General features: G+C 43.0%; 1 non-coding gene across 1 annotated transcript; it reads right to left on the reverse strand.

Moving 5' to 3' along the window:
* Positions 1-11,872: 11,872 nt before the first annotated feature.
* On the reverse strand, positions 11,873-11,975 carry LOC118152478 (U6 spliceosomal RNA). Its single transcript, XR_004741239.1, has one exon. It is a non-coding gene; the product is annotated as a U6 spliceosomal RNA (small nuclear RNA).
* Positions 11,976-18,184: the final 6,209 nt, after the last annotated feature.

An 18,184-nucleotide genomic window follows, 5' to 3' on the forward strand; every position in this document is an offset into this window, starting at 1 on the left:
GGCCAACATGGTGAAACCTCATCTCTACTAAAAATTTAAAAATTAATCAGGTGTGGTGGCAAACGCCTGTAATCCCAGCTACTCAGGAGGCTAAGGTAGGAGGAGACTCACTTAAATCCTTTGTTATCCCAGCTATCATCTTTGTTTCAAAGTTAAATAATAAACTAAATTCCTCCTATAGTTAGCTTGGCCTACACCCAGGAATGGACAAGGGCAGCTTGGAGGTTAAAGGCAAGATGGAGTCAGTTAGATCAGATTTCTTTCACCGTCATAGTTTTCCTATGTCGGATTATTTTTTACCATCATAATTTTTGCAAAGGTGGTTTCAGAAAGAAAACTAACATAGTAAGAGGTGGTCTAAAATGATTGCCATGATGAAGAATTTCTAGGGAACTTTTCAAGGATGATATTGATACATCCAACTTTTTCTTTATGGGTGGGCTTAGAGCCTAATCCTTGGATCTACTGTTACAAACTTTAGACAAATTAAATTTAACAGAGTTTAATTGAGCAAAGAATGATTTCTGAATCAGGCAGCCCACCTTCCCAAACTAAAAATAGTTTCAGAGCGACTCTGGCACTACTGCCTGGTCAGAGAAGATTTATAGACAGAAAAAAGAGTGACAGACAGAAAATGGAAGTGAGGTACAGAAAGAGCTGGATTGGTTACAGCTCAGCATTCATCTTGCTTAAATTGTTGGCCCCCTGTGGATGGTTGAAGTATAGCTGCTGTGATTGAGAGTCGGCTTCTTACTCAGTTACGGTCTGTTTACACATCCAGTTCACTATGTACAGATAAACCTTTAGGAAAAACTTAAAATATGAAGGAAGGTAGCTTTAGGCTAAACTTTATTTATTTATTTTTTTATTTTAAGAGAGACTCGCTTTGTTGCCTAGGCTTGAGTACAGTGGTGCTGTCTCAGCTCACTGCAACCTCCACCTCCCGGGTTCAAGAGATTCTCCTGGCTCAGCCTCCTAAGTAGCTGGGATTACAGGCATGCACCAACATACCTGGCTAATTTTTGTATTTTTAGTAGAGACAGGTTTTCTCCATGTTGGCCAGGCTGGTCTAGAACTCCTGACCTCAGGTGATCCGCCTGCCTCGGCCTCTCAAAGTGCAGGGATTACAGGCATGAGCCACTGCACCCAGCTATGGCTAGACTTAACTGAACACTAGGATGTGACCCTGCCATAGATGATTCTAATCTAGTCTCATTGGAACCACTGTCATAGCATCTGATACCTGAACCTACTATATCAAGTCTTCAAAGTAGTAGTGAGAACTAGAGGTGAGAATTTTCATCTCAGGGTAAACAATGATGTCACCACACACTTGCTGAATTGAATGGAAGGTCTCCCAGGGGCAAGTATGAAGTTTGAAGGAGTGTGTACACAGGGGAAGAGAAACCTCTGAAGAGAGAGCCCAGGCTCTCCTCTTCCCAACCCATTTCTACACTGGTTATATGTGTATAAATGGGTTATATATCTGTATAATATATATGTGCATATATATATATATATGTATGTATGTATGTGTATAAACTGTTTATATTGTGACTGGTCAGCAGTCACAAGCCAGAGGGCCATGGGCTAGATCGCTTTTACAAAGGTCTCATAAAATGTTCCCTAAAAATTTTGAATGGGCTGGGCACAGTGTTTCCCAGCTACAATCCCAGTACTTTGAGAGGCTGAGGTGGGAAGATTGCTTAAGCCCAAAAGTTTGGAGCAGTCTGGGCAACACAGTGAGACCCCATCTCTACAAAAACTAAATTGTAGAAATTAGCCAGGCCAGCCGGACATGGTGGCTCACACCTGTAATCCCAGCACTTTGGGAGGCCAAGGCAGGTGGATCACGAGGTCAAGAGATAGAGACCATCCTGGTCAACATGGTGAAACCCCGTCTCTACTAAAAATACAAAAAATTAGCTGGGCATGGTGACATATGCCTGTAATCCCAGCTACTCAGGCGGCTGAGGCAGGAGAATTGCCTGAATCCAGGAGGCAGAGGTTGCGGTGAGCCAAGATCGCACCATTGCACTCCAGCCTGGGTAACGAGAGAAACTCCGTCTCAAAAAAAAAAATTAGCCAGGCCAAGTGTTTTACACCTGTAGTTCCTGCTGCTCAGGAGGCTGAGGTGAGAGGATTGCTCAAGCCTGGTACATAGAGGTTGCAGTTGAAACTGCTATGCAAAATTATGATGGTAAGAGTAATCTGACATTGTTGGCACCATCTTACTTCTAACCTCCAAGCTATTCCTGGGTGCCGGTGTGGGCCAAGCTAACTTTGGGAGAAATTTTGTCTATAGTTTAAATGATAGTAACCCTTCTCAAAACTAAACTGCCTTTGTAAAACTAAAGAAAGGCCACCAGGTTAGGATGACCTGAATTCTGAATTCTGCTCAAATGTAGGCTTAATTAAACAACTACCAGCCATTATTCTGGAGATTACAAGACTTGCAACTTCTACATTTCACTATTGTAGAACCTAAGATTGGCCTTTTCAGACATCTCTTTAGACTTTTGCATTTCTAACAACTAGATAGCCTCACCCAGACCCTCGAATCTTGGTTCAACCGGTCCTGTGGCCCCTCCCCAGAAGCAGACTCAGTGTGCAAGGACCATTTTCCATAGCACTATGATTGCATCCCCAACCAATCAGCAGCACCCATTCCCCTACCCCCCTGTGCACCAAATTATCCTTGAAAGACTTTAGCCTCTGAATTGTCAGGGAGATTGATTCGAGTAATAACTCCATCTCCCTATGTGGTGTGGCCAGCCTTGTGTCAAACTCTTTCCTTATTACAGTGCCGTGGTCTCAGTGAATCGATTTTGTATTTTTGGTAGAGATGGAGTTTCACCATGTTGGTGAGACAAGCTGGTCTCGAACTGTAAAGCCCACAAGAAGAAACCGTTGGGTGATGACACAGTGAGCCATGATCATGGCACTGAACCCCAGCCTGGGCAACAGAGCAACATCCTGTTTCAATAAATAAATGGCCAGGTGCAGTGGCTCACACCTATCATCCCAACACTTTGGGAAGCCACGGTGGGTGGGTCACTTGAGGTCAAGAGTTCAAGACCAGTCTGGCCAAAATGATGAAACCCCATCCCTACTAAAAATACAAAAATTAGCCAGGTGTTATGGCAGGTGCCTGTAATGCCAGCTACTTGGGAGACTGAGGCAGGAGAATCACTTGAACCCAGGAGGCAGAGGTTGCAGTGAGCCAAGATCACACCACTGCACTCCAGCCTGAGTGACAGAGCGAGACTTTGTCTCAATAGTAATAACAATAATAAACAAATACAACTTTAAAAATTTGAACTGATTGTGCACATATTAAAATATTTACACTAGGCCAGGCATGGTGGTTCACACCTGTAATCTCAGCACTTTGGGAGGCCGAGGCAGGCGGATCACCTGAGGTCAGGAGTTTAAGACCAGCCTGGCCAACATGATGAAACCCTGTCTTATTAAAAAAAAAAAAAAATCACACTAAAATAAAAATGCCTATATTATTCTAAAATCCGGTATTGGAGAGGGGAAAAGAATGACTTCCCTCCACCTTTCTCTGTTCTGTGACTGTGCTATAAATTAAATTGATATAAAGCAGAGTGACAGGAGAAAAATCATACTGGATTACATATATATGTATAAGAGTCCCACAGAATATGGAACTTGAAGAGGAGCTAGGTAGGTGATTGAAGCTTTTATAGCACTCTGAACTACTTAAGAAAATCCAGGCTTGGAAATTCTGGTATGTAATAAAGAAAAGTTATGAGAGCATGGGGTGAGGAAATGCATGGTAGATAAAAGCTGTCTTGATTTGGGGGATTTTGTTTGTTTCGTTTTGTTTTTTTGAGACAGAGTTTTACTCTGTCACCCAGCCTGGAGTGCAGTGGCACAGTCTCAGCTCACTGCAACCTCCACCTTCCAGGCTCAAGCAATTCTCCTGCTTCAGCCTCCCGAGTAGCTGGGACTATATGACCCCGAGTAGCTGGGACTTATAAGAGTTTGCCAACATGCCTGGCTAATTGTTGTATTTTTAGTAGAGATGGGGTTTCACTGTGTTGGCCAGTCTGGTCTCAAACTCCTGACATTAGGTGATTTCCCCTCCTCAGTTTCCCAAAATGCTGGGATTACAAGCATGAGCCACCACACCTGGCCAAAAGCTATCTTGTTAGGCAAATGAAGTCTCTCAGGTAATAAAAGTAATCTGGAGCAGCCCTCTTCCAGGTACAGATACTTTTCTAATGTAGATTTCCTTTATAGATCTAAATTTCTTTTACAAAACAAGAGCTTTTCAGAGCTACTCCTGTGTCTGCAGTCCCTCAGAATAACTAGCTCAAAATATGCCAAAGAAGTGTACTTTGAGGTGTCATAGACTGGTCTCCTATAGTCATATTTTGGGGTGGTGGGTCCTGAGGCCCAACACAGGCAACCCTGAGCTCAAATGTCTGCAGAACATAACCTCTTCAGTGTGTCCTCTCTCCATCTCTCCCACAGTCTTCTGTCATCACGCTGGCATTATTATATCTCTTAGAATAGACTTAAGAAGAAAATGATATGCCAGTCATGGTGGCTCATTCCTGTAATCCAACACTTTGGGAGACCGAGGTGGGTGGATCGATCACCTGAGGTCAGGAGTTTGAGACCAGCCTGGCCAACACAGTAAAACGCTGACTCTACTAAAAATACAAAAATTAGCCAGGTGTGGTGGCAGGTGGTAATCCCAGCTACTGAGGAGGCTAAGGCAGGAGAATCCCTCAAACCCAGGAGGCAGAGGTTGCAGTGAGCTGAGATCACACCACTGCAGACTGAGACTCCATCTCAAAAAAAAAAAAGAAAAATAGAAGAGAAAAATGACATGTACTTTGTGCCTAAGTAGTTACAAAAATGTGTCTTAACCCCGGCTTACGTTCCCCTTTTCATCACCTGTCTAGCCTCTTTCAGTAGGCATTTGAATTTAAATGCTGATAAACTTCAGCTAATGCCAGTTAATCAGAACCTTTTCCCCTGGGACTTCTAATACCCCACCTGCCCCCCAACCCCATCACTACAAAGCTTTAGATTTTCAGGCTTTTTTTTTTTTTTTTTGAGATGGAGTCTCAAATGGAGTAACATTTTATCTAGATGGCGATACAATATCTAAAATCTCACTCTGTTGCCAACCCTGGAGTGCAATGGCATGATCTCAGCTCACTGCAACCTTCACCTCCCAGATTCAAGTGATTCTCCTGCCTCAGCCTCCTGGGTAGCTAGGGCTACACACATGCCACCACACCCAGCTAATTTTTTTTTTTTTTTTTTTAATACAGATGGGATTTCACCATCTTGGCCAGGCTAGTCTTGAACTCCTGACCTCGTGATCCACCCATCTCGGCCTCCCAAAGTGCTGGGATTACAGTTGTGAGCCTTGCTTCTGAGGCCTTCTGATATACTTTAGTTCAAGGTACTCAGAATGCCAAAGCCAGGCACAGAGGCTCACGCCTGTAATCCCAACACTTTGAGAGGCCAAGGTGGGAGGATTGCTTGAGGCCAGAAGTTCCAAACTAGCCTGTGACTAGTGAGACCCCATTTATACAAAAATTTAAAAATTAGCTGGCCATGGTGGCACATGCCTGTAGTGCCAGCTACTCGGAAGTCTGAGGTGGGAGGATCCCTTGGGCCCAGAGTGCTAGGCTGCAGTGAGCCATGATTGCACCACCACATTCCAGCCTGGGCAGCAGATCGAGACCCTATCTCTAAAAAAGAAAGGAAGAGAGCCAGGCAAGGTAGTTCACGCCTATAATCCCAGCACCGCAGCACTTTGGGAGGCCGTGGCAAGTGGATCACTTGAGGTCAGGAATCTGAGACCAGCCTGGCCAACATGGTGAAATTATCTGAGTGTGGTGATGGAGGGTGAGGCAGGAGAATCACTTGAACCCGGGAGGTGGAGGTTGCAGTGACCAAGATCATGCCATGGCACTTCAGTCTGGGCAGTAGCATGAGACTCTATCTCAACGACAACAACAAAAAACATTATGATGCCCTTACTTTGGGGTATCATGTTTTGAGCCCCAATAGCTGATTCCCATGAAGAAGTAAGTTTTTCCTTTTCTTTTCTTTCCTTTCTTTCTTTTCTTTTCTCTTCTCTTGTTTTCTTTTCTTTTATTCTTTCTTTTAAAAAAAGATTGGAGAAGGAAATTTTTTTTAATTTTTTTTTTAAAAAGATGGGGTTTCACCATGTTGGTGAGGCTGGTCTCGAACTCCTGACCTCAAGTGATCCGCCCACCTTGGCCTCCCAAAGTGCTGGGATTACAGGCGTGAGCCACCACACCCGGCTGGAGAAGGAATTTGAGGGCCAAGTAACCTGTGTTGCCAGGATAATACTAGGACTAAAAACTCCACCATAGACTTTGACACCTCCAAGAAGTGAAGAAAGGTGATGAAGGAGAATAGAATGGAAAGATGATAAAAATGTTGGTAAAAGTTTCCACTAAAAAAACTCTCACTCATGGAGGGGCTTCTTCCTCAGGAAGTTTTAGCTACATTATCCCCAGTAATATCCACCCAAAGCATTTCCCTGATTTTAGAATTATTATTATAATAGCCATGAAGACTTTAACAGGCTTTTAAAAATTGGCTTTATATTAGAATTTTCTGAATGATAGCAACATCTACATACAATATCTAGCCTTCTGACCTTACCTAAGTGGGTAAGACCCTCGCCTCTTTAGAGAAAGTATTGCCACCACATCTACACACACATGTACACACATACACATAGAAATATACATCATAACCTGATGATTTGGTGATGACAGGCATGATTTATAAATCTCTAATGGTATAATCACACACCACTGAGAGACATTCGTGATTCAAAAAGTCAGAGATTGACTATTCCGTCTTCAGTCTTAAAGTCTGAACAGTTCAGGGAAAATAGAAATCTTTTACTTTTTTTTTTTTTTTTTAATTGAAACAAGGTCTCACCCCATTGCCCAGGCTGGAGTGTAGTGGTGCGATCACAGCTCATGGCAGCCTCAACCTCCCAGGCTCAAGCACTTCCTCCTGTATTAGCCTACTAAGTAGCTAGGACTACAGGCACGTGCCACCAGGCCTGGCTAATTTTCAAAAAATTTTTGTAGAAACAGGGTTTCATTATGTTGCCTACACTGATCTCAGATTCCTGAACTCAAGCCATATTCCAAAGTGCTGGGATTACAGGCGTGAGCCACCATGCCTGGCCTAAAAAACTTAAAAATTCGATTAAAAAAAACACAATGCAGCTGTGAATTAAATATTTAAACAGGTGGCCCAAACTAGAAACTGATATTTTAAATGTTATTAAGAGGCATACCCTCCCTTTACTGAAGTGAGATAAAAGCAAGTAGATTAAGAGAACAATCAAATTTTTCCCAGAATTAGTCTTGAACTCTTTTATTCTACAAGTTCATAAGCTAAAAATCTGTTCAAATCAAGAGTTGTCTTTAATTAATGGACTGCTGTCACCACCCTGTAATATATAGGGCTAAAGTTTATTTCTGCACTTTGAGCAGAGAGCAACTAGCTAATGGCAACAATTAAAAAGAAAACAATTTGCTGACTAATTAGTAGCTTCAATGTACTATGGCCTCTGTTAAAATCTCTTCAACTATGATGATGACTGTTATAACACATTCCTATTGTTCATAATGCCTCAACCATTACTTTTTTTTTCTTTTTTTTTTTTTTTTCTGAGACGAGTCTTGCTCTGTCTCCCAGGCTGGAGTGCAGTGGCCTGATCTCGACTCACTGCAACCTCCACCTCCCAGGTTCAAGCTCTTCTGCCTCAGCCTCACAGGTAGCTAGGATTACAGGCACGCATCACCAAGACCAGCTAATTTTTGTATTTTTAGTAGAGACAGGGTTTCACCATGTTGGTCAGACTGGCCTAGGACTCCTGACCTCATGATCTAACCACCTTGGCCTCCCAAAGTGCTGGGATTACAGGCCTGAGTCACCACGCCCTGCCACCATTACTCCTATTTGTCCCCTCCTGGTATCTTCTTCCTAGAATTCTGAAGGAAAAACATTCCTCATCAAACCAGAGTTTGAAACAGGTTATGGTGTCAAGGACCTTAATTTCCTAGCATGATTCCTATGCTTCACTTATTTCCACTATTTTTATTGTTTTACTTATATTTAAATCTATCAGAATATTGTTTTCACTAGAAGACTAACAACATTTAGGGCAAAATCTCAACATAAATGCAATGTATGAGTAAACAATCCTAGGAAAAGAATAATCTGGGGTCCAAAGTGGCTCCCGCCAGAGGTTGTGGTGCTTGCGAAGGCGAGGTCATGAGTTCAAGGCTAACCTGAGCAACCTCATAAACTCAAACTGATTGGCAAAAAAAAAAAAAAAGAATAATCTGCCCAGTGGTTCTCAAAGTGGGGTCCCTGGAACTCATAAGGGGCACAGGCACACTCTCAAAGGTCCATAAGCCACCTGTGAACATTTTTTGTTTGGGTTTTCATTAATAGGGTGACCTACAATTCGCACATGCCTCATGAGGAACCACTTAGAGTTGTGTATTACCAAAAATACAGAACATCTTATCCACCATCACAGTATTTCACACAGCACTGCTTCTGACCAAGGAACTATGTTTGTGTGTATATATACATATTAAGCAAATGACCTGTTTTTGTTCCTCTCTTATTCTCTTATTATGTAACATAATATATGTTGACTTTGTGTCAGTATTTAAGATTTGCTAATTTTACATCATAGTATCTAAGTTATAGATATCAGGAAAAGAGTAAACATCACCCAGGGGCTTTATTTCATTTTCTGGGGAAGAGATTCATGCATTTTTGGTTGTACAAAGTTAGTTTTATCATGTTAAGTAAAATTATTGCTGCCTTGTTATTGTCTTTACTTGGAAATTAAGTATGTTTTAAGGAGATAGATGTGGGTGCCAAGCTGACACTGCACCCAGCGGTTTCCACTTTTCTAAGATAAATTCTGGGCTGGGCATGTTGGCTTACACCTGTAATCCCAACATTTGGGGATGCTAAGGTGGGAGGATCACTGGAGCCTAGGAGTTGGAGATCAGCCTGGGCAACATGGTGAAATCCCATTGCTACAAAAATTAGCCAGGTGTGGTGGTGCATGCCTGTAGTCCCAGCTACTCAGGAGGCTGAGGGGCAGGAACACCTGAGCCCAGGGAGGTTGCGGCTGCAGTGATCCGTGATTGTGCCACTGCACCACAGCCTGGGTAACAGAGTGAAACCTTGTCTCAAAACCAAAAAGATAAATTCTAAAATCCTATGCTACAATACCCCACATGGTCTGGCCCTTCTCACTAGCCAGCTTTTACCTCTGACTCCGTCTCTTCCACACTCCAGGTTTTGGAATCTTCTAATTGCCTCAGGGTGTTCACACATGGTGTTCCTTTAACTGTTAATGGTCTTCCCCACTTCTTTTCCTTTTCCCAAATATCCAGGTCCTTGAGAAGACTTTCTCTGATCCCAGCACTAGGGAAGTGAGTATCTTAGTTACCCTTGCTTCTGGCTTCCTATTTTTCCTACTGCATATTTATCAGAATTGTAATTATGTCATCATATGAGAGATGATATATGTAATTTTTTCTCTCATTGGATTATAAATTCTATTAGGGCAGGCACTATCTCTATTTTGTTACTCAATGTACCTCCAGTGGCTAGGACAGTGCCTAAAGTAAAGCAGGCACTCAATAGCTGCGAATTCACAAATATAAGGAAAGTGGAAAGCAAAATTGTTACCCTCTAACAGATTAGAATCTTCCTGGGGAAAGAAAAAAAATCCAGCAAACCCTTGGCTGTGCCCAACTATGCCCAACAGTTCAATAACTAAGGACCAAAATGCCAGGTACAGTGGCTCACAACTCTAATACCTAATCCCAACTCTTTGGGCCAAGGCAGGGGATTGAGGCTGTAGTGAGAGGCAGGGCAACAGAGCAAAAGTTAGTCTTAAAAATAAAAATGGCATGGCCAGGAAAAATACGATAAATCCAGGGTAAGATTTTTTAATACAGATTAAAGGATTAAGGTGATACCTTCTCCAATGATTAAAAGTCTCTAGAGATTTAGTCGTCCTTCTCTTCCTGTTTTGGAGAGGGAGACAGAGTTACAAATAGAGATTTCCTTTATAGCTGTGAATTTCTCTTACAAAAACTTTCCAGAACTTCTCCTATGTCTGTAGTTTCTCAAAATAACCAGCTCAAAATAACAATTACGACAAAGAGGCATATTTGGGATAGCACATTCCACACTCTACAGTCATTTTGGGGTGGTATGTCCTGAACCCCATTAATACGTTTAAATTATAAAATTAATAAAGCATAATGTGTATTTTTATTTATTTTATTTATTTATTTTTTGAGATGGAGTCTTGCTCTGTTGCCAGGCTGGAGTGCAGTGGCACAATCTCTGCTCACTGCAACCTCTGCCTCTTGGGTTCAAGCGATTCTTCCGCCTCAGCCTCCCAAGTAGCTGGGACCACAGGAGCATGCCACCACACCAGCTAATTTTTGTATTTTTAGTAGAGACAGGGTTTCCCCATGTTGGCCAGGCTGGTCTTGAACTCCTGACCTCAGGTGATCCGCCCGCCTCGGCCTCCCAAAGTGCTGGGATTACAAGCATGAGCCACCGTGCCTGGCAAATGTGTATTTTTATTTTTATTTTATTTGTTTTTTTTTTTAATTTTTTATTGGATTTTAGGTTTTGGGGTACATGAGCAGAGCATGCAAGACAGTTGTGTAGGAACACACATGGCAGTGTGCTTTTCTTTCCTTCTCCCCTTCACCCACATTTGGCATTTCTCCCCAGGCTATCCCTCCCCACCTCCCCCTCCCACTGGCCCTCTCCTTTTCCCCCCAATAGACCCCAGTGTTTAGTACTCCCCTTTCTGTGTCCATGTGTATTTTTTAAAAGTGAGAAGCAGGCCGGTCATGGTGGCTCACACCTGTAATCCCTGCACTTTGGGAGGCCAAGGCGGAAGGATCACCTGAGCTCAGGAGTTTGAGACCAGCCTGGCCAACATGACGAAACCCCGTCTCTACTAAAAATACAGAAATTAGCCGGAATGGTGCTCACCTGTAGTCTCAGCTACTTGTGGGCTGAGAAACTAGAATCACTTGAACCTGGGAGGTGGAGGCTACAGTGAGCTGAGGTTGGGCCACTGCACTCCAGCCTGAGCAACAAAGTGAGACTCTGTCTCGAAAAAATAAATAAATATAATGTAATATAATATGATAATCAAAATATACACAAACACCTATACACATTAATACACACAAGAATATATAAAAACCTGAAATAATATAAATGCCAAATCATTCACAGTAATATCTTTGGCTGGAAGGATTATGGAAACTTTCTCTTATCTCATTATTTAAATACATAACATACTTTTTATCTGTTTGAAACAGTAGTATTTTGCTCTGTTGCTAGGCCGAAATGCAGTGGTGCCATCATAACACACTGTAACATTGAATTCCTGGGCTCAAGTGATCCTCCTGCCTCAGCCTCTCTTGTAGCTGGGATTACAGGTGTGAGCCATCTCACCCGGAGGAAGTGCTTTTTTGTGTTTAACCCAAGCCAGTCATTTATTCGTTATTTAAACTAGCGTAAATTATTCACTGAAGCTATAGAAATTAATTTTCTACCAGAAACAACCTTACACCTAGAGTCGTCCATACAAGCTCAGATCAAACTAATGCCTCTTGGAATTCCCTGTAAGAATGCCTTCTCAGGTTTAGTTGAACTAACACTGCTGAAACTTTTACTTTGCTCTTGGAATTTATCTTAAGGAGGACTCTGTTGGAATTCAAATTAGCTTCTTAAGCTAAAAAATAATTCTTTTTTTTAAAATATGGAATGCTTCACGAATTTGCGTGTTATCCTTGTGCAGGGGCCATGCTAATCTTCTCTGTATCGTTCCAATTTTAGTATATGTGCTGCTGAAGCAAGCCGCAATAATTCTTAAAGCATGAGTCAGCACCACTATTTCTACAGTTACTTTATATCCTTCGCCAGAGTTCCATTGTTTTTACATTTGTGGATGTGCAAGGGTATTTTTTAAAATACCAATGATTCTTATCCAAGCTACATCATTTAAATCATTTTTACTAAATCACCATGGATTTTTCAAAGCAGCTTATTTTAACACATTATAACAGATTAGGCCTTATTAACTACTTTTACATAATAGTAAGCTCTGCAGTCTCATCAAAGGCCTTTTCATTCATAACTACTATTACAGTGCCCCCTGCAGGTCACCAGGTAGAGGTGCATCCTGAGCAGGCATATTTCTTAAGGATATTTGTAATTTTCCTTATGCCTCTTTAATAGATGGAATGAAATAATAACAAATTGAAATTTCCCTGGAACTTCAGATAAATTCATTTCTGTGTCTATAATCTTAGAGTTATATCGAGTTTAATCAGAGACTTTTTTTTTTGAGACTGAGTCTTGCACTGTCGCCCAGGCGATCTTGGCTCACTGCAATCTCTGCCTCCTGGGTTCAAGCAGTTCTCCTGCCTCAACCTCCCGAGTAGCTGGGACTACAGGCGTGCACCACCACTCCAAGCTAATATTTTTTAGTAGAGACGGGGTTTCACTATGTTGGTCAGGATGGTCTCAATCTCCTGACCTCGTGATCTGCCCACCTCAGCCTCCCAAAGTGCTGGGATTACAGGCATGAATCACTGCGCCCGAACTAAAGTTTTTTCAATTTTTAAATTATTATTATTATTATTGAGATGGAGTCTTGCTTTGTTGCCAGGCTGAAGTGCGGTGGCACGATCCCAGCTCCCTGCAACCTCCGCCTCCAGGGTTCCTCCCAGGTTCAAGCAATTCTCCTCCCTCAGCTTCCAGAGTAGCTGGGACTACAGGTGTATGCCACCATACCCAGCTAATATTCTGTATTTTTTAGTAGAGATGGGGTTTCACCATGTTGGCCAGGATAGTCTTGATCTCTTGACCTTGTGATCTGCCCGCCTTGGCCTCCCAAAGTGCTGGGACTATAGGTGTGAGCCACCACGCCCAGCCAGATTTTTAAAACTCTCATTACTTTTTCAATACACAAAAATATTACAAAAAAACAAAATGTGTTTATAATAGTATTTCCCAGATAACAGCCTTAAAAAATAATATTTATCTAGGTGCAGTGGCTCACACCTGTAATCCCAGCCTTTTGGGAGGCTGAGATGGTAAGATTGCTTGAGCTCAGGAGATCAGCCTGGGCCACATAGTAAGACCAACCCCGCCATCTCAACAAAACATGAAAAAATAAGCCAGGGATGGTGGCGTGCACCTGTTCCAGATACTCAGGAGGCTGAGGCAGGAGAATTGCTTGACTCTGGGAGGTGGAGGCTTCAGTGAGCCATGATCATATAACTATACTCCAGCCTGGGCAACAGGATTGAGACTCTGTCTCAAAAAAAATTACATCTGTTTGCCATTAGAAATAAATCATTTCTATAATTAAAAAATAAAATTCATCATATAATATTTTGAGTATGTTTATATTTGAAGGTTTTTTGTTGGTGGTGGTTTTTTTAAGGGAGATGCCCACTCGTTGGTCCCCCTGGGGGCTCAGGCAGTGGACCTTGAAGGTTTTTTTTAATTGGAAGATATTTGAAAATGTGATATTTATGGCTCTGAAAGTCCTTCATAGGTCATGTGAAAAAGCAAGCACTCTGTTTCACTTTGGATGCTCTGAAAAGCAGACTGAAAGACAGGAGTCCACGTGCAAGAGAGAGACCTACTGGGGAAGTGTCTGTGAAGGATAAAGGGAAGAGAGCAGGAGCAAGCAAGGAGAGGCTGCAGAAAGCCATGCTTATGCTTGTCTGACACCCGGGGAAAGGAAAGAGGGAAGGATAGGCATCTCAGACTTCAGTGCAAGCTAACATAATCTTAGCCAGGCTGATGGAGAGTCCTTGAGCCAAAGTCCCATTACAGGAATCTTGCATCTTGTAAGAAAGGCCTAAATCAATAGCCCCCATGCTCACTGACGCTATGGCAGAGAAGGTCAGAGGGCAGCAATGTTCATAGAAACTGGCTTTCAGCCAAATGTGGGTCCCCCAGCAGGTTCAACCAGAGTGGTGCATGTTCATGGCCATCAAATGCTCCATTCATTTTGAAGAAACTGTATAATTAATAATATGCTGTGAAGATAGCACATATTTCCCTTTATGATACTCATTTGTTTGTAAGAATATTTGTTTAAAATTTGATATATTGTGAGTGAAATCATTGCTTAAAAATCCTTAGGCCAGGCGCGGTGGCTCAAGCCTGTAATCCCAGCACTTTGGGAGGCTGAGGCAGGTGGATCAAGAGGTCAAGAGATCGAGACCATCCTGGTCAACATGGTGAAACCCCATCTCTACTAAAAATACAAAAAATTAGCTGGGCATGGTGGCGCATGCCTGTAATCCCCGCTACTCAGGAGGCTGAGGCAGGAGAATTGCCTGAACCCAGGAGGTGGAGGTTGTGGTGAGCCAAGATCGCACCATTGCACTCCAGCCTGGGTAAGAAGAGCAAAACTTCGTCTCAAAAAAAAAAAAATCATATCCTTGGTGGGGTGCGGTGGCTCACACCTGTAATCCCAGCACTTTGGGAGACCGAGGCAGGCAGATCACAAGGTCAAGAGATCAAGACCATCCTGGCCAACATGGTGAAACCCCATCTCTACTACAAATACAAAAATTAGCTGGACATGGTGGCACTTGCCTGTAGTCCCAGCTATTCAGGAGGCTGAGGCAGAAGAATCGCTTGAACCCAGGAGACAGAGGTTGCAATGAGCCAAGATTGCACCACTGCACTCCAGCCTGGTGACAGAGCAAGACTCAGTCTCAAAAAAAAAAATCACCTGGCCTAATTTTTTAAAAAAGTTTTTGAAGAGACAGAGTCTTGCTATGTCACCCAAGCTGGTCTCAAACTCCTGACCTCAAGCCATACTCTCTGCTCAGACTCCCCAAACACTGGAATTACAGGCATAAGTGACCATGCCTCTATTCTTTTTTTGTTTTTTTGAGACAAAATCTCACTTTGTTGCCCAGGCTGGAGTGCAGTGGCGCAATCTTGGCTCACTGCAACCTCCACCTCCTGGGTTCAAGCAATTCTCCTATCTCAGCCTCCCAAGTAGCTAGGATTACAGGCACATGCCACCATGCCTGGCTAGTTTTTATATTTTTTGTTTTTTGGTAGCTGGTATGTAGTTATAGTTCTTTTATTTTTAATAGAGATGGGGTTTCGCTATGTTGATCAGGCTGGTCTTGAACTCCTATCCTCAGGTGATCCACCCATCTTGGCCTCCCAAAGTGCTGAGATTACAGTCATGAGCCACTGTTCATAGCCAGGTATTTCTTTACAGCAGTGCAAGAACAGACATAAACTCTCCCATGAGTCATTCTTGAGCATACAAAAACCAATTAATTCCTAAGGTTTTAGAAGCTCCGTGACAGGAACTCAGGACAAAGACAAAATTTTTATTTTCTTTTTTACTATACTACAGACAAATCCTTTATCTTTGACCGCTGATTCCTTATAGCAAAAGAATCATAAGAGTTAAAAGACAGCGGCACATTTCTAAAACCCCAGTCAGTCATTAATAATCTGTCCAGTCATCAGCCTATCATATGAAAATGCCTCCCAGGGTGTGGCCACTCAGGCTTCCATTTGATGTTTTCAGGTTTCAAAAGCAGAGTTCCTAGCAATATGTATCTTCATTATTTCAGCCATCTGATATAATTGAGTGAAGAGACAATATCATTCCTTGCTTTCAATTTCTTCAGAGGTCTTAATGAACATTGGATTTCTCTCATTATATAACTTATTTATTTATTCCTTTACTCTCTTCTACTATTTCTCTTTATTGCCACTCGTACCCCAGATTTTTTGGCTTTTGAAGGAATATTTGGTTCATCTACTGTGCTGCTCTGGATTGCAGGCAGTAAAACTAGTGATGGGGTTCAGGACACACTATCCAAAATAATATAGCACCTGAGCATTTGAGAAAATAGCAAAAGCAAAGAGGTCATTTTCACCTTCCCCTCAGTCCTTTTCCCCTGAAGCAGGCCATAAACCACTGAAAGAATACTCTGGCCATCTGCCCTGAGGCAGGCCATAAAACCTGCTGTCCTTCCCTGAAGTAGGTCATAAGACCCCCATTTGAGACTCACCCTCCCCTTACACGGAGAAAAGGAACATCCTTACCTCTGAAGACACAAGGACACAGAGAAGAACCTGAACTAACGGTCCATGCTGTTTCCCTGGCTTATTACCACTAGATCATACTCCGTTTGTATAATCATACTCCTGCATGACTGTCCACTTTTTTTTTTTTTTTTTGAGACGGAGTTTCCCTCTTGTTACCCAGGCTGGAGTGCAATGGCGTGATCTCGGCTCACCGCAACCTCCGCCTCCTGGATTCAGGCAATTCTCCTGCCACAGCCTCCTGAGTAGCTGGCATTACAGGCACGCGCTACAGTGCCCAGCTAATTTTTTGTATTTTTAGTAGAGACCGGGTTTCACCATGTTGACCAGGATGGTCTTGATCTCTTGACCTCGTGACCCACCTGCCTCGGCCTCCCAAAGTGCTGGGATTACAAGCTTGAGCCACCGCACCCAGCGACTGTCCACTCTTTATCAACCCTACAACAATTGTCTTCCACCCCGTCATTGAAATTTCATGATTTACTGACTGCAAGAAGACTGAAAGTCAAACATCAAATCTAGAGCGCAGAGGAACTTTGTCCGAAGCCATTGATTTCCGCTTGGGCTCATCCAACTTCTAAAAAGAATCCGTTGCAAGCAATCGTCCATCTCTCAGGCTCATCCAAAGAATCATTTGTGGCCCTCAGAAGTACTTACATTCCTCCATCTCCCTCTCCCCTATAAAAAAGTGTACATAAGCATCTGAACCTCATGGGGTTATTGGGTAATCACTCTCCTGTGATTTTCTCCAGGGCATATTAATAAATTTGTATTCGAGCCGGGAGCGCCGGCCACATCTGTAATCCCAGCACTTTGGGAGATCAAGGCTGACAGATCACCTGAGGTCAGGAGTTGGAGAGCAGCCTGCTCAACAAGGTGAAACCTCGTCTCTAATAAAAATACAGAAAGTATTAGCCAGGCTTAGTGGCACGTGCCTGTAATCCCAGCTGCTCAGGAGGCTGAGGCAGAAGAACCCCTTGAACCCGGGAGGCGGAGGCTGCAGTGAGCGGAGATGCTTTCACTGCACTCCAGCCTGGGCAACAGAGTGAGACTCGGTCTCCAAGAAGTAAAAAATAAATTTGTATGCCCTTTTCTTCTGTTCATCTTTTCTTTTGCTAGTTCACGCCAGTGAACCTTTAGAGGGCAGAGCTTTCCCTTCACCCCTACAAAATGAAGGCAAGAAACTTAATTGTAGGGCATAAATATATAAGCATTAATTATTTATATATATATATTTCGTGTTACTCAGCCAAAGGCAACTGCTGAACAAAACCCACAAATGTGCCACACTAATTCAGTAGTCTGATATTATGCTGACTTTCAGTCCTTTAAAAACCATAGCTTTACGTGTGTGTGTCCACTCACCTTATCACTTACATTAAATGAACCAGCACACTATGATTATGCCCATCATGAAACTGTCAGAACATTACAAATCCATGTATTGTTTAAATTAGGCTGAAGTTTTCTAAAAGCAAGGTAATACACAGAGCATGACTGGAGAATTCTAGAAGAGACAACCCCAAATGGTTATTAGTATTCTAGACGTTTCAGTGAGTGAGGGGCACTAAAATGCAGTTTCAAAACTAAAAACATATCCATCGTAGCATATCCATTGTGGTATCGTAACGTTGCTACGCAACTCTTTTATTCTTGTAACCATCGCTGGTCTTAAAATGACCCTGTCAATCGTGTTCATTTTGCTAGCTTTGCGTCTTTGTGACAGGTCGCTCAGCAGTCGCAGGCCACCAAAACGCAATTCGCGGCCCTGTGCAGTGGTGCCGGCACGGAACCGCCTTCCGGGAGAAACCGCCAGCAGAAGCAAAGGAGGAGCCGAGCGCGCGGCTGGTGACCCGCCTGCGCCGGGCCTCAGCCCCCTCGCCCCTTCCCTCCGCGGAGAGCACAGCGGCCCTTGCGCCGGCGCAGGCCCCGCCCCCTCACTGGGCCCCGCCCCCTGGTC

Source organism: Callithrix jacchus, chromosome 3 (assembly GCF_049354715.1).
Source record: "Callithrix jacchus isolate 240 chromosome 3, calJac240_pri, whole genome shotgun sequence".
Classification (NCBI taxonomy): Eukaryota; Metazoa; Chordata; class Mammalia; order Primates; family Cebidae; genus Callithrix; species Callithrix jacchus.